Source organism: Tenrec ecaudatus, chromosome 2 (assembly GCF_050624435.1).
Source record: "Tenrec ecaudatus isolate mTenEca1 chromosome 2, mTenEca1.hap1, whole genome shotgun sequence".
Classification (NCBI taxonomy): domain Eukaryota; kingdom Metazoa; phylum Chordata; class Mammalia; order Afrosoricida; family Tenrecidae; genus Tenrec; species Tenrec ecaudatus.
The window spans coordinates 152,060,879-152,079,000 of record NC_134531.1 but is presented as its reverse complement, the minus strand read 5'-3'; the positions used below and the strand labels follow the sequence as shown (position 1 = coordinate 152,079,000).

Here is an 18,122-nt window from a genome sequence, read left to right as displayed (position 1 = left end):
AAAACACAAGTAAACACCTTTGCTTTGAGCCAAGCTCCATCAGACACCAGAAATGATATCCCTTGTTCCACGTCCTCTTTCGTATCAACTTGAACTTTTAGCCGTTCTCTGCCAATGAGCTGCTGGAACCCCCACTGGTATCTCAAATGGCAGCAGGGAACAGTGAAGCTTCCAGACTAAGAACAGCCAGGAAAGGGAGTTGGTTCCCCACTTTGTAGATTGACCTTAGGCATAGCTTGGAAGTATCATCAAATACTGAATGCCCACAAGAATGAAACCGAAAACTGTCAAAGATGCACTGGTAGATGACTTCCTTAGGTCCAAGGACACTCGAAATGTGTCTAAATAGGGGCTGATTTCTTGGAGGGGAGTTGACCATAGTGATGCGGGTTAGATAAAGCTTGTGGGAGTGCAGTCTTTGAAGTGTTCATTTCCTGACAGCACATGACTCAAGGTAAAGAGAAACAACTGCCAAATCTTCTAATGATTATACTTCAGAATGTGCCAAGTATGAATTTAGGGAAATTGGAAGGAGTCAAAATAGAAATGGAAGGTATGGAATACTGTCTGTATCTTTGGTTATCCTGTTTGAAGAAAAAGGGTAAATAAAAAATGGCCAGCAAAAAAAAAAAGAGAGAAGAAATGGAAAGCATCAACCTCCCTGGTCGTCTAATGATGTCAGTAATTTTGTTAAGGGACTTCTTTGCAGTGTAATTCCGAGCGCGTCTCAGGGTTACTGCTTCTTCTACTTTTTTTTTTTTTTTTGCATGTTGGCCTGGAAACCTTGGAGTCCTGGGGCCACTCGGACAGGACACCCCCCAAACCAGCCCTCCTTCTCTTGCTTACACGCGCAAGCCGGAACCATGAAGGAAGGACACAAGCCTTGGTGAGCACTGGGTTACTGCATCTGACAGTAAACATTTACCCTGAGCCATCCTCGGGATTACTGCCAGGGAGGCTAAGATCAATATCCTAAACCATAGTGAGCAGAAATGGACAGGTATTGGCCAATTTGAATCCAAATATCATATGGTTTATTATGCCAGGAATAACAAACTCAAAGTGAATGATGTAGCATTCATTGTCAGAAAGGATCTCACTAAATCCATCATGAAGTATCATGCTATCTGTGATCAGATTATATCTATCCACCTTCAAGGACATCCAATCAATACAACTATTATTCTAATTTATGGACCAAACACAAAAGCTAGTGATGCAGAAATTGAAGATTTCTATCAATGACGTTATTTAGAGCCATCAAACATGCAATCAAGATGCATTGATAAATATTGGTGATAGGAAAGAAAGAGATAGGGAAAAGGGGAAAAGTAGTGGTTGGGAAATTATGAACTTGGTGATAGAAAAGAAGCTGGAGATCACATGGTCGCATTTTCAAAGCCAATGATAAATACTTTTTTTCAACAACACAAATTGTGACTGTATACATGGACCTCCTCAGATGAAATACAAAGAATCAAATTGACTACATCTGTAGGAAGACACAATGGAGAAACTAAATATCAGGAGCTAAACCCAGAGCAGGGGCAAACTGTGGAACAGTCCATTAATTGATCATCTATAAGTTCAGAATAAAGCTGAATAAAATTAAAACAAATCCACAGTAACTGAAGTATGACCTCGAGTCTATCCGAAATGAATTTTAAGAACATCTTAATAATAACCCCAAAGACAGAAGACTTGATGAGCTGTGGGAGGCCATAAAGACTATCATTCATGAAGAAAACCAAAGCTGATCTAAAAGACAGGAAACAAATTAAAGATAAAAGTGGATGTCAGAAGAGATTCTGCAACTTGTTATTAATCATAGAGTAAGTAAATTAAATGGAAGAAAGAGTGAAGTCCAGGAACTGAATAGAAAATGTCAAAAGGCAACTGGAGAAGACAAAGCCAAATCTGATCAGGAAACCTAGAATTATACAACACAAAGGGGAGAACACACTCATATCTGAAATGGAGCGTATTCAAGAAAAAATGTCTTAGATTGGAGCTAGGATTGAGTGGAAGTCCTAAATCCATTCCTATTTCTATATTTTCTATATACAGTGAGTTGTTCTCTAACAGTGTTTTACAAGATATACATAGAGCGCATCTGGTGTTTTAAAAACTATTGCTGCACTGAAAGCACTCATTTGTCTATGCCAAGATATTTGGAAGAGAGTTACCCAACCTACTGGAAGAGACTCATATTGGTGCCTATTAAGTTAAAATATTTACATCTGGTTCACTTTATTGACTCGTACCAATGAAATCGTTACATGACTGGACAGTATTTATACAAACTATGGAAATTATTGGTCAGGCATATAATTCTTAGCTCACTGATAATAAAAAAAGAGACCAATGGGTGAATTTCCTTCACAGCCTTCAGTTTCTAATCTCTATGAATTCATATCCATATTCAAATATTTTAAATTACCACAAACATATATTATAGTTAATTTTCACCAGACACAGGACCCATTTAGGCCACTGTATTTTAATTGTTATGTCTTTGCAATCTTCAAATTAACAGTATTTTTACATTTTCTTTGTCCTCTTATTTTTATAACTTCTATGTTTTAAAAATAATATTTAAAGCAGTCATTTTGTTCTACTTTTACCCCATTTTAGTTTGTTTTATATAGTGTCATTATCATATACAGATCTGGCATATGAAGTTGGGATCTTTAGTGACATTGTGTCCTTAGTACATTACAAAATGAGACATATAATGCTAATTTCTTTCAAAATTTGTACTTCAGCTTTGATTAATTTGTTGACAAGGAATAAAATGCTATATTTAAGGTTATATATATAAAATATAAATTTCCTAAATACAAAAGAGAAATCAGTAATACAGACCTCAAAAGAGTAAAAAGGACTACTCCGATAGAGACTGGTTGAACCCTCAAGACTATGACCCATATTCATTCAGATCTGAAGAGGTACTTCCCACAGTGGTTTCATTTTCTGACAAGGAATATTAATGTACACACTCGTGTTAGACCGAGAAGTCTAGAGAAACAAATCCATGGACACTCATATATATATAAGAGCTTTATATCAAATAGTAATTGTATTTTAAGAAAACATCCCAGTCCAGTCCAGATAAAGTTCATAATCTGATATTAGCTCATAAGTCTGATACTAGTGCATAAATCCCTCTTCAGACTCATGCAGCCACATGCAATGATGTAGACTGCAGGAAGATCACAATCTGGTGGGTGAATAGTCGGTGGAGCCAATGCAGTGGACCCATCTCAGCGCTGGCATGCATCCTCTATCTTTCTGAGTTTGGCTCTTCAACAGGAAGTGAAGCAGAGAAAAGGAGGCAAACCTCAGAAAGACTCCGTGTGGCTAGTCAACAGGAATTCAAAGGCATATAGAGAGTGTGTTCTACCTCCTAGGAGAAAGAAGGGAAGTTCCCAGCATCTTCATGAGAAGTCCATCCCCACAAGGAGGCATCATCAGGCTGTGACTTGATTGGCAGGTTAGACTCCACACCTACCCTTATTTATCAAGTTGCTGTGAAATTATGTAACTACCATAACACTGTAGACTAATCGGTCCTTTAAGATCAAAAGGACAGCATTTACTTAAGGACAAAGAAGGGTAAGATAAAAATGAATAATGAAAACAGGAAACATGGGAAACGAGTGGGATGAGTAGGGGACATTGAAGGGATGGCAATAAATGAGATGAAACAAAATGTGTATGAATAACTGAATGCAAAAGCCATCATTTGCTTTGTATATCCAGAATGAAAGGCTTAAAAATGAGAGAAATTCATTGACATAAAAACATAAGGCCATGAAACGTTCTGAATAGTAAATTCACTTCAAATAGAGTGATACATATAGGTGGTTAAAGAAACTGAAAAAATTATACCATAGAAACATCAACCTAACAAAAATATATATCTATGACTATCAACAAAATAAGCTTCAGCTAAAAGAAATTTATGAGGAATGGAGAGGGACACTGCAAAATGAATATAACATGAAAACAGAGTGTTTATATCAAATAGCTGAGCTGAAAAGTATAAAAATGACCAAATGGTACTTATTACAGGGCTTCCAGGTTGGTCCAATAGTAAAAGATCAATCAATGTAATTGACTATTAAATGTTAAGTAAGAAAAATCACATTATCAAATCACTTGATGTCAAAAAAAGTATTTGACAAAATTTAACAGATATTTTTACCCAAATTCTTTGAAATAGAAATAAGGAAGACTATGAAAACATTAAAAAATATATATCTAAAAAGCCCTACTAATTTATTTGTTAATGAAGCGCATGTTGTTTTACTTCTAATATCAGTAAGAAGCCCAGATACATAATTCATCTATCTTATTCAAATAAAACTGAAAGTCATAGCCAGAACAAGGATGTGGGAAAAAATATATATATAAAACTAGAAATATAGAAATAAAACTGTGTTTTTGCATAAATTAAGAATTGGTCCACATATAAAATCTAAAAGAATCTATCAAAACTTTTGACTACCAATGAATTAATTTAAGTGTACACATAATACAGGATTAAAAAACAGCAAATGCATTGTAGGTCTATACAATAGCAATGAACATGTGAAACACATACACATATTCTTTAATTTATGATCATTCAAAAATCAAAATATTTAGGTATATAGACAAAAACATGCATAAAATCAATATGCTAAAATTATAAAACATTGGTAACATAATTTATAAAAATTTTAATAAGTGGAGATACACATATTTATGCACTAGAAAACTCAGCATAATATAGATGCCATTTTCCTCCATGTTGGTCTATTTGTATATCATACCAAAAGTTCCCAAATATTTATAGATATAAATAAATTTATTCTATTTTATTATTCATAAAAATAATTAGAATAGCTAAAAGAATGTTTAAAACAAACAAAGAAGTAAAATCTCTCCATCTAGTTTCGAGGCTTTTCTTGTAGCTTTAAGAATTTTAATGACATAATCAAGACTATTATATTGGTGGAAAGATAAATCAATGAAAAAGGAAAGAGAATAATATCAGTGTCTAAGGATTTTAATTTTCTTGAATCAACAGTCAATCACTTGAAAGAATTGTACAAGAAATAAAATGATATATAGCATATAACGACCACTTTAAAGTAATTGCTCAAGAGTAGAAATGTCACTTTGAGGACTTACATAATTCACTCAAACCAGGGTGGTTCACCTCACATGCACCTGAAAGGTGAACAATGAATTAGGAAGGCTGAAGAAGAATGTATGCCTTTGGGTAATGATATTGTGTTGTATACACTATGGATCACCAAAGGTATATATACATCTGTCTTGGAAGAAGTCTATTTAGAAAGCTCATTAGTAAGAATGACCAGCTTCTGTCCTACGTAATTTTTTTAATCGTTTTAATAGGGGCTCATACATCTCTTATCACAATCCATAATACATTAATTGTGTAAAGCACATCTGTACATTCATTGCCCTCAATATTCTCAAAACATTCTGAAAACATTTGCTCTCCTCATCATTCTCAAAACATTTGGCATCAGGTTCTCATTTTTCCCTTCCCTCTCTGCTGCCCCCTCCTTCATGAACTCTTCCTAATTTATAAATTATTATTTTGTCATATCTTGCCCTGTCCGATGTCTCCAGTCACCCACTTTTCTGTTGTCCGTCCTCCAGGGAGGAGGTCACATGTAGATCCTTGTAATTGGATCTCTCTTTCCAACCCACTCTCCCTCTACCCACCCAGTATCGCCACTCAAACCACTGGCCCTGAAGATATCATCTGCCCTGGATTACCTGTGTTTCTAGTTCCTGTGTGTACCAGTGTACAACCTCTGGTCTAGCCAGACTAGCAAGTTAGAATTAGGATCATGAGAGTAGGAGGGTGGGGGAAGAAGCATTTAAGAACTAGAGGAAAGTTGTATTTTTCATCGGTACTACATCACAGCTTGACTGCCCATCTCCTCCTCTAGACCCCTCTGCAAGGAGATCTCCAGTGGCCGACAAGTGGGCTTTGTCTCCACTCTGCACTCCTCCCCTTCTCCCCCCATTCACTATGGTAAGATTCTTTTGTTCTGATGATGCCTTATACCTGATCCCTTCAACACCTCATGATCACACAGGCTGGTGTGCTTCTTCCATGTGGGCTTTGTTGCTTCTGTGCTAGATGGCCGCTTGTTTACCTTCAAGCCTTTAAGACCCCAGATGCTATATCTTTTGATAGCCGAGCATCATCAGCTTTCTTCACCACATTTGCTTATTAACCTGCTTTGTTTTCAATGGCTGTGTCGGGAAGGTGAGCATCATAGAATGCCAATTTAATAGAAGAAAGTATTCTTGAATTGAGGGAGTACTTGAGTGGAGGCCCAATGTCCTTCTGCTACCTTAATACTAAACTTATAAATATAGGCACATATCTATTTCCCTATCCTCATATAGAAATATATTTGCATATGTACATGTCTTGATCTAGATTTATATAAATGCCCTTTGCCTCCTAGCTCTGTCCTGTATTTCCCTTGGCTTTCCTTCTGTCCCACTATCATGCTCAGTCCCCACCAGGGTTTCAGCAATTCATCTTTGTTACATTACCCTTGATTATGCCCTACCAGCCTCCCACACCCACCTCACCACCAATTTGGATCACTTGTTTTTCCCTTGTCCCTGGGTTTGTTAACACCACTTCCTTTTCCCCCACCTCCCCCTGTCCCATATCCCCCCGGAACTGTCAGTCTCTTTGTTTTTCCTCCAGATAGTTCATCCAGCCTTTCTTATTTAGAAAGACCTGCGGAGATAATAACATGCACAAAAACAAGACAGAGCAAAATCAAGCAACAATATACAACAAACAACTGACAAAGAACAAAACAAAACACAAGAAAGAAAAGCTCATAGTTAGTTCAAGGATCATATGTTGGCCTTTAGGAGTGTTTTCCAGTCCAGTCTGTTGGGGTACCATGCCCTGCCCCAAAATGGACCTTGCTGCTCCATTCCCTTGCTGTTCCGCTGCACTCCCCCAGTGCTTTGCCTTGGTGTGGTGGGATCAGATCTGGCACAATTCCCACACTGTCTCTGGTGCTGTCCCCAGCAGGGACATGGTTCAGAGAGGGGCGTCATGTTTCGTAGTGGAGCTGGCCATATGGTCCTCTCTGTGGACTGGCTGCTCTAATTGGGGTCATCGTCCTCCTGGCCTGGTGGACCAGGATGTGCTCCACTCTCTCCTACTCCCCCTTCATCTGCTCCAGTTTGCTCTGATCAGATATGTGCCTCCCCGGGAGCTGCAGACTCAATTCTGTCCTTTGAAATAAATTCTTCCGGGTGGAGGGGCAGGTGTCCACTTAGTATTTGAGACTGCCATCAGACACCCCCCCTCCCCCCCACACACACACAGACACCAGACCTCTCTACTGGTTCCCTACTCCACCCCAGAATGTTGCATTCACACCTTGGGGCAGTGGGTTGAAGTCTGGTCTCTCGTTCCCTGTGGAGCTATTAACAATGCCCTCCCCTTGAGTATTGGTAGCGCCCCATGCCCCCACTTCCCATTTCTTCCTTATTTTCATCATTTTTTTCCTTTACCTGCCTCCCCGCAGTTGTCAACCATGTGGATCCTTACATTTGATCTGGTCCCTGCCATACTACACGGTCCTCACCCCAAGAATGTTTGTTTACAGTAGCTTTTTCCCTATGCCCCTTTTGCATTTTTTAACGCTTACCTCAGCAGTCTCATGTTGTACTTGTCCTTTTGTTCCTGACTTACTTTGCTTAGCATGATTCCCTCCAGGTCTTTCCATGCAGCAAAGTGCTTCAAACGTTCATCACTGCTTTTTAGTGATGTGTATTATTCTATTGTATGTATATTCCACAGTTTTTTAATCCAATCGTCAGTTGATGGAAATTTGGGTTGCTTCCAACTCCTTGCAATTGTGAACTGTGCCGCAATGAACATTGGAGCACAGATATATGGCTTTGGTTTGTTTATTGTTTCTTCTGGGTATATGCCCAGTAGGGGGATTGCTGGGTCTTATTGCAACTCATTTTCCATTTGTTTTAGATATTGCCACATAGATTTCCATAGTGGCTGTACATACTTACAGGCCCACCAGCAGTGGGTGAGAGTTCCTGTCTCCCCACAGCCCCTCCAATACTTGTTGCTTTCTGATTTTTTGAATTGGGCTACCTTTGAGGGTGTTAGGTGGTACCTCATTGTTGTTTTAATTTGCATTTCTCTTATGGCTAAAGATCGGGAACATTTTCTCATATGTTTGTTAGCCATTCGGATTTCTACCCCTGTGAAACTTCTGTTCAAGTCCTTTGTCCACCTCTCAAGTGGGCTATTAGTTTTTTTTTTTCTTTTTGGACGCTAGCAGAGTATTGTAGATTTTAGTAATAAGGTCTTTGTCTGATTTGTCATTGCTAATGATGTTTTCCCAGTCTGTGGACTCTCTTATTACTCTCTTGGTGAATTCTTTCGATGTACACAAGTGTTTTATCTTCAGTATATCCCATTTGTCATTTTGTGCCTTCTCTGTGTGTGTGTCCTTCCCTATTTCTGATAGCCTGTGTATTTCCTGTGCCAAAGTTCTCAAGTTGGTCCCAATTCCCACATTGATGGCCCTAATCGTTTGGGGTTTAACTTCAAGGTCTGTGGTCCACCTTGAGTTTATTCTTGTGCATTGAGTGAGATAAGGGTCTTTCTTAATTTTTCTGCATGTAAGTATCCATTTTTTTTCAGCACCACTTGTTAAAGAGGGCATCTGCTTCCCATTGGATATTTTTGGGGCTCTTATCAAAGATCAGCTGTCTGTATGCTGATGATTTTATTTCTGGGTTTTCAGTTATTTTCCATTGGTCTGAGTATCTGTCATTGTACCAATACCATGCAGTTTTGACTACTGTGGCTGTTAGTATGTGCTGAAGTCAGGTAAAGCAAGTCCTCCCACTGTGTCTTTCTTCTTGAGGACCTCTTTGCTAATTCTGGTCTTCCACTTGCTAGAGTAGATGGTCAGCAGAAAGGAGGAAGATCCTCATCAGGATGGATTATTTATTAACACAGTGACTTCCACAATGAATTCAGACTGAAGAAGGGTTGTGAGGATCATGCAGGGCCAGACAAATTTTTTCTCTAGTGTATATGTTATACATGGGGGATCATTGGATGAGAACCAGTGGGGCAGCAGTGGTTAGAGGTTGGCTGCTAACCACGAGGGTAGCAGTTCAAAAGCAGCAGCTGCTCCTTGGGAGAATGATGAGGTTTCTACTCCCTTAAAATGTTTCAGTCTGGAAACCCACAGGGACAGTTCTCTCATGCCTTAAAGGAGCACAGGTGTCAGAATTGACTGGATAGCAATTAGATTGTTTATCTATTTATTTATTTATTTATTTTGGTATATTAAGCAAGACTGTGTTGTACTAGTGGAGGTACATTAACAAGGTCCATAAGTTTAAAGAAGCTCATCTTTAGAAAGGACATATTTTATTATTCCATTTGATGATATTTTGATATGAACAAAATTATAAAATTGGTGAGTTCCAGGGATGTATGTGCTTAGATGGGATTGTTAAAGGATAACATGAGTGGGATATTTAAGGTGATGTCATGACCCTATTACCTTTATTCAGAAGTAGTTATATGAATCTAGAGTAATTTATATGTCTATGATAAAATGGCATCGAGCTACACACCCACTTTTTAACAATGTCAATGTTCTGGCTTTGATATCTAAATAAAATATGAACAGCAATTAGCACTGGTTGTATATTGTTAGAGCACTTGGCTGCTAATTGAAAAGCTGGTGGTTTGAGAGCCAACTGCACTGTGGGGGGAGAATGTCATACCTTGAAACTTCCCAGCCTGGGACACCAATGGGGCAGTTCTGTCCCATATGTTACTTTGAGTAGGAATTATCAAGACAAGAGTGGATTAGAATAATCTGGGTAAATGGTACAGGAATTCTCTATTTTCTTTGAAGTATTTTCAGATATCGAACTACTTGAAAATAAAAGAAAGTTTAAGGAACATGTCATTATTTCAGTTCTGAGAATCTTTATATATTAATGTAAATTGAATATCATGCAAATGGAAAGTATTCAAGATTTCCCATATAATTTAAGGACTGAAACTTGGTTTTCATAAGCAAACATTTTATAATGTAATTATTTTATTGAACATTTTACGATTTAGAAATGGTTCAGTTTAGGGAAAAAGAAAATCAAATTGTGAATGGCTAAATCAAATTGGAATATTATTGTGCACTCAATAAGAAATAGAGTGCTTTGGAGAGATGACTGAAATGATCAAAATGAACACCTGACTTAAACTTTGACACCCCTACCACCAGCCAATGCACATTAGGCCTGATCTGGTTTTCTACAGTTTTGATATTATTGTTTGTTCATATTTATGGTTTATCTCGGATTTTTTACGTCATTGGGAATCACCCTCTTTATTGTTATTGTATGTTTTTTCTGCTTTCTTGGTTTATGAAACCCAGGACTGCTGAACCTATGTGGACAGCAAGGAGCATAAGGGTTTCTGAGGGGTGTGGTGGTGCCTGGGGAGGGATATGTGGTGGCAGGGGGTGTGTATAACATTTTTGAAGCCCATTGAGCTGAGCATTGTCAAATATTTCATCAGCATTTCCATTTTAGGGTTGAATCTAATTTGCTGGAAATTCCAGTCTCTAGACATTAAAATAAATTTCACTAATTACTTTCTTTACCCACAAGACACTAGGTACTCACCTTTTCCATCCTTGGGAAAATGTGGTGGTGGCTGGGGAGGGGTAGGGTGGTGGCTGGGGAGGGGTGTAGTGGTAGCAGGGGGTGTGGGGGTGGTTGGGGAGGGGTTTGGTGGTGGCTGGGGAGGGGTGTGGTAATGGCTGGGGAGGGATATGCAGTGGCTGGGGAGGGGTGTGGTGGTGGCTGGGTAGGGGAGGGTAAAAAGGGGATAATATCAAGGAGTTCACGAAGGGAAAAATTTTTGAAACTGATTATGGTAGCAATTGTACAATACTGTTGGATGAGATTGAATTATGGAATGATACAAGATCTGATTTAACTCCAATAAAATGAGTTTAAATAAAAGAAATCAGGCATAAGAAGTTCAGAGAGAGTAGAGTGACTCAGTTAGAAAGGCAGACTCATTCTCTTTGTATTCCACAACCACTGAGGGTTCAACAGTGCTCAACAGCTCAAAGTGATGATGGTTTCAAAGTGATGATGGGCTCAAAGTGATGATGGGCTCAAAGTGATGATGGGCTCAAAGTGATGGGTTCAAAGTGATGGGTTCAAAGTGATGGGCACAAAGTGATGGGCTGCTAACCAAAGATTCATGGTTCCGACCTCCAGAGAAAGATGAGACCGTCTGCTTCTATAGAGGTTGACAGCCTTTGAAACCATAAGGAGCAAGTCTACTCTGCTTGATAGGTCACAATAAGAGGAATCATCTGGATTTCAGGGGGAATCAGATGGTCCTGGCTCCTCCAGTTGCCATACTGTGTCTAGGGGGTGGGGGAAATGAAAGGGAAAGAAATAAGGAAAGCATATCTTAAATTGAATTTGTCACCGCATTTCCTGGAACTCTTTCCAGCTGATTCGTGTCAGAATGCATATGATGATCAGAAGTTACCCTGGCCATGTCTAGACTGATAAATGAGTATAGTCTTACAAGATGCATTTCAACAAATTCCATTTCATTCTCTGGGTCTGGGCAACGGTTTACACACTTTCAAGTCAAGAGATCTCTACTCATTAGAATTAATGAACTGTATCCCTGAAATGGAATTGATTTAGCAACTAGTTAGCTCCAGTGATTATAAATTTTAAAAGATAATGGACCACTTCACTGTGCATCTTACTCTCAAATCAAAATCCAACCCATTTCATCAAGTCATTTCTAATTCATGGCAACCATAGCACATAGGAATTACTGTTCCTGGCAACCAATGGGTCAATACAGATCATTTGATGGATACACCTTTGCTCTTTTTCAAATTACTTAAACAATATCTGAGTTGATCTGTTAATCAACTGTAATACAGTCATTTCTGCCTCAGAGAGACCTTGTAGGATAGGGTAGAAGAATTTCTTTTTCCGAGGCTGTCAAACTTTACTGGAGGAGATATCTTTATTTTTCTCCTCCTGAGCAGCTGGTGGTCTTTAACTTCTAGCCTTGTGGTTGTCAGTCCAACAAATCACCTGCGATGTCACCAGGGCTCCTGTAGATCTATTTATGGCCAGCTAATGTAGGAGCTTAATGCTCAATAAGTAGATCCATGTGTTGCCTTTAGTTCAGATGTCGACAACTTATAGATAGGAGAGAGAGGGATTAAATATAGAGTTATGTACAAGGAGCCTTCTAGGGATTTATTTGTCATGGTCAAGAACAGATATAGTCTCTCAAAGCTCCACATATATTTCTCATGTTTTACACTCAATCATAAACTAAAATTGGAGTTTTCTGATGTAATAATTTCAACAGCTAACAAAGTTTGGCAGCTGATTATAGTCTGTCTGACTGAGAAGGCCCGATGACATTGATTGACTTTTGGATGACTCCTTTTGAAGGTTTTAATTAACAGATTGATGTCCTGTGAGCTAGCCCTCATATTCATAAAAATACAGATGTCCAGTAACATAAGGATAAGAGTACACACAAGATATCCCTTGGGAAAATGGTCAGGAGTGTAGGCAAAGGAGAGAGAATCGAGGGCAGAAATTATAAAATAAAATCTATAATGCATATTAAGAATACTCATCCTACCTTATTTTTATCCCCTCTATCCTTTTTACTCTTTGTGTGATTTCTAACCATTTTCCAGGTGAGTGGTTATCATTTTGGCAAGAAGAATTTATCTCTAATGCTCCTTTGGAAATAGGAACAGAGCAAGGGGACATTGCATTAGCAATGTCAAAGGAGAGAATGAGGAAGAGAGAGAAAGTAAAGGAATTGACCTTGGATGGCCTTCCTTCTCCCAGTGCACAAGCTGTCTTCATCTAAGACACTGAAGAAATCCATCCAATGCTCCCAATAGTAGAAACAATGTTTATCAGAAATAATAATGTCTACCTATGCATTATTATTATTATTATTGAAAACCATTCTCCTCAAGTGAATCATGCTGCACTCATTGAAAGTGCCTCTAATAGAAGAGCCCTGTTATCAGTGAAGACAGAACTGTTCAATTGTTTTTCTGGCCATTCAGCAGGTGCTTTATGTCAATAAATAATATGATCACTGATGGAGGGTACATTACTGTTAGTTTTTTTTTCATCCCCAACCACAGTAAAGCACTGCACAAAGCTGTTACTCAATAAATACCATACAGACGTATTTATAAATTTTATTTAAAAACACTTTAAATGTCTGATACATACTAAGAGATAAATCATGTGTCAGAGAGTTCTAAGAATTTTACATTCATTAAGACCACTAGTGGAGGTGAAGTCAAGGCATCTTTTTTGCTAGAATAGGGAGACTGTATTTTTTTCTCCAAACATGTGACTCATTGAAGATTTTGAACAAAGATGTGAAAACATTAGAATAATTAATGTGAATGTGATGTGTAAAAGTACAGGAGAAAGAGAAAATATATGAAAAAAATCACCAAGTCAGCTATCCAGTGGGCACTTATTCTTTCACCAAACACATGTGGAGTGAAGGTAGTGGGATTCCAGAGGGAAGCAATGAGGACATCGCTATGGTAGGAAACATGCATATATTTGATCATTTAAATAGCAGTATACAAATATTTAAATAAAACTTGAGTTCACTTAAAATTCCCTCCAAGAGATTTTTTTCCTTGGCTCTACAAATGGATTTCTGGGCACTATGACTTTTTTTTTAATGTTCAAAATTTCATGAGTAACTTTGATGTATAACATTTTTGAAGCCCGCTGAGCATAGTCAAATATTTCATCAGCATTTCCATTTTAGGATTGAATCTAATTTGCTGGAAATTCCAGTCTCTAGACATTAAAATAAATTTCACTAATTACTTTCTTTACCCACAAGACGCTAAGTACTCACCTTTTCCATCCGTTACAATGCGCATGTTTTTCCATGTATGGAAACCAAGGTAGAATCCAAGTGATAAATTTAAATGTAAAAATTTCAAAGCTGATTGGTGTCCCCCAGTGATCCATGTACACCTGCAACCTCAGAATGTGACTTAACCTAGGAAAGGTTGTTTTTTTTTCAAATTCAGTCTTACTTTCATATGCATATAAGCTGATAATAATATTATGATTTAAAAGGGTCATCTGTCCTGGATTCCCTGTGTTTCCAGTTGCTCTCTGTACCAATTTACATGTTCTGGTCTAACCAGATTTGTAAGGTAGAATTGGGATCATGAAAGTGTGGGGGAGGAAAGATTTAAGAACTAGAGGAAAGTTATATGTTTCATCGTTGCTACCCTTCACCCCGACTGGCTCATCTCCTCACCACAACCCTTCAGCAAGGCGGTGTCCAGTTGCCTACTGATGGGCTTCCAGTCTCAATTTTTCAATCACCCTAACTTCAATGATATGTATTTTTGTTCTTTGATGCTTGATACTTGATCCCTTTGACAGCTCATGATCACACAGGCTGGTGTGCTTCTTCCCTGTGGGCTTGGTTGCTTCTGAGGTAGATGGCCGCTTGTTTATCTTCAAGCCTTTAAGGCACTGGACGCTATATCATTTGATAGCTGGACACCATCATCTTTCTTCACCACACTTGCTTATGCACACGATTGTCTTCAGTGATCATATTGGGAAGGTGGGCACCCACTGATATGATTTTTTTCTTTGATGTCTGATAAGTGGTCCCTTTGGTACCTCGTGATCAGACAGGCTGGTGTGCTTCTTCCATGTGGGCTTTGATGCTTCTCAGCTAGATGGTCGCTTGTTTGTCTCAGGACCAGTGGTGAGAGTGGCAATGCCTGGAGGGTGGAGGTAATGTGGGGTGGAAGGGGAACCAATTACAAGAATCTATGTATAGCCTCCTTCCTGGGGGATGGACAGTAAAGAAGAGGGCGGGGGAGATGTCGGAGAGTGTATCATATGATACAATAATAATAATTTATGAATTATGAAGGGTTCATGAGAGAGGGAGCAGCGGGGAGGGAGGGGAAAAACGAGGAGCCAATATTAAGGGATCAAGTAGAAAGCAAAAGTTTTGAAAATGATGGCAACAAATTTACATATGTGCTTGATACAATGGATGTATGTATGGATTGTGATAAGAATTGTAAGAGCCCCCAATAAAATTATTTTAAATATATATATTATGGTTTGGATCAGGCGCACACTTGCTCTTTACAACTTTAAAAAACATCTTGTAAAGTAGATTTGCCTAATGCAATAAGTCACTTTCTTCAATGCTGCTCCCATGAAGGTTGATTATAGATCCAAGTAAAGTGTAATTCTTGACAATGTCTATCTTTTCTCTATTTATTATTACTATATTGTCTATGGGTCCAATTGTGAGAAATTTTATTTTCTTTCCATTGAGGTCAATCAGTCATATTGAAGGCTTAAATTTGTAGTATTTTTAACATTATCCCTAGGAAAATAATAAATTAAATAAGGCTTAGAAAACTATATACCTTGGAGTAGAAATGAAGAGTCAAATTAGTTATGGAAGGAAGTTAATTTTCTGACTTGTTTAGAAATAATGGTAACAGAAAAAAAATTGGTTGTAAAAAGCAGCTTTCTCTTTATTAATTATGATAATTATACTTCACTATAACCTGAGTGAACACTTAGTCCTTAAGTATTACTCATAGGGTTTTATATTAAATTTTTGAAGACATCAGTAATTGAAAGACTTTTATGATGTTCAACAATTCCACTAGCTAGTTCAATTTAAGTGGGCCAAAGACCATGAGAAATCATGGAATAGATATATAATATGGAAATAACTATAAGTGAATGTTGAAACAACATCAACTACCTTTCTGTGTGCTTATCACAGTATGATTACTTGTCTGTTGCTATGATGGTATATCCCTTCACTAGCTCAAATACCAGCAGGGTCACTGCTGGTGGATGGGTTTCATCAGAGACAGGCTAAGACAGACTGCAAAGAAAAGTCTGTTGATTGATTTTTGAAAATTAGCCAGTACAAGTATTGTAAATTACAGCAGCACATTGCCCAATGTGTTTGCTTGAGCTATGTCACCAAGGGGGATCAAATTCAAGAGGATGACATTATATGTGACAAAGTGCAGGAAGATCTTATGGGGCAATTTATTTCTTACTAGGTACTAGATAATGCACATAAAATCAAGTTACACATTTTCTCACAAAAGAGCTATGAGTTTACACATAAAACAATAAATCTCTCTAGTAAGCATTATAAAAAGAGTCATTCGGTAGGTGTCAGGGGAGTCCACAGAAGGAATATGTAATTAACCAGGAGCTCAGAGTTGTTACCCCAAAACATTAATGTTCAATCTCAGATTTTAGGGACCAGAATAGTCAAAGGGCTATGAACAGGCATGAGGAGCTGAGGAAATGTCTTGTGTTTTTAAGCCCACTAACATATTTAAGGGCTTCTTAAATCTAAAAGTGATTATTATTTTGTTAACTCATCTACAAAAGCTCTCCAATCCTCATGTGAATTCAGGTATGTTTTAGAGTATAAGTAGCTGTGACACCAATAAAGATGAGATCAGTCTCAGGGACACAATCTAAACATCATCAACAGTTCTGACACTTCTATTTTCCTGTTTGATTTTTGTCATAGTAATATAATTTTCTTTATATTATTTACTTATTTATTTTCAAACTTTGTGTATTAAAACGCAAGCCTATGGATGCAAATACAGTATATTTTTCTTGTGCTAGAAAAAACAATATGAAAAGAAATACATTCAATATATTAAATATTGGTTGACTATTTAACCTACAAAGTTGCTGAGTAAAGTGGATATTTGAATAACTCCCTGATTTAAAGACTAAATAGAAAGTCAATCTTCATCTTTTATGAAGAATCACTGTATTTTAAATAGGTTTCTGTTTGAAAGTCTGCCTCATGTAAACTCCATTGAATTCATGTACAATTTTGACTTGATTAAAGATTTTCCACCACCCTACATGTTGAAGAAAGCTGATGGTGCGTGGCTATCAAAAGATATAGTATCTGGGGTCATAAATCCTGAAGGTAAACAAGCAGCCAACTAGCTCAGAAGCAACAAAGCCCACATGTAAGAAGCACACCAGCCTGTGTGATCATGAGGTGTTGAAGGGATCCGGTATCAGGCATCATCAGAAGAAAGAATCACATTATTGTGAATGAGGGGGTGAGTACAGATTGGAAACCCAAAGTCCATTTATGGGCCACTGGACATCCCCTTACAGAAGGGCCTCAGAGTGGAGACGAGCCAGTCAGGGTGTGATGTAGCAACGATGTAACATACAACTTTCCTCTAGTTCCTAAAGCTTCCTCCATCCCCCCTCCCCCCCTCCTACTATCATGATCCCAATTCTACCTTACAAATCTGGCTAGACCAGAGGATGCACACTGGTAAAGATAGAAACCAGAAACACAGGGAATCCATGGTGGATGATCCCTTCATGACCAGTAGTGTGCGTTGCGATACTGGGAGGGTGGAGGGAAAGTGGGTTGGAAAGGGGAAACCAATAACAAGGCTCTACATGTGACCTCCTTACTGGGGGACAGACAATAGAAAAGTAGGTAAAGGGAGACGTCGGACAGTGCAAAATATGACAATATAATAATTTACAAATTATCAAGTGTTCATGAGGGATGGGGGAGTGACGAGGAAGGGGGAAAATAAGGACCTGATGCCAGGGGCTTAGGTGGAGAGCAAATGTTTTGAGAATGATGAGGGCAATGAATGTACAAATGTGCTTTACACAATTGATGTATGTATTGATTGTGATAAGAGTTGTATGAACCCCTAATAAAAAGACTTAAAAAATACTTGGGTTTAGAGAAATGTATTCCCAAAGTCATAGAGCTACCAAGTGTCAGTAACTGTGTGACCACAGAACCCAAGCTCCTAGCTACTACACATACATACTTAAACTAATAATTTCCCCCACCAAGTGAATAATCTACACTACTTAATTCTTAACTAGCTGCTTACTAATTTACATCAATATGGGTTACAGAG

At 38.1% G+C, this 18,122-nt stretch overlaps 1 non-coding gene across 1 annotated transcript; it reads right to left on the bottom strand.

Annotated features, from left to right (window-relative positions):
* Positions 1-768: 768 nt before the first annotated feature.
* Positions 769-894, bottom strand: LOC142441595 (small Cajal body-specific RNA 23). The gene has a single exon (XR_012782961.1).
* Positions 895-18,122: the final 17,228 nt, after the last annotated feature.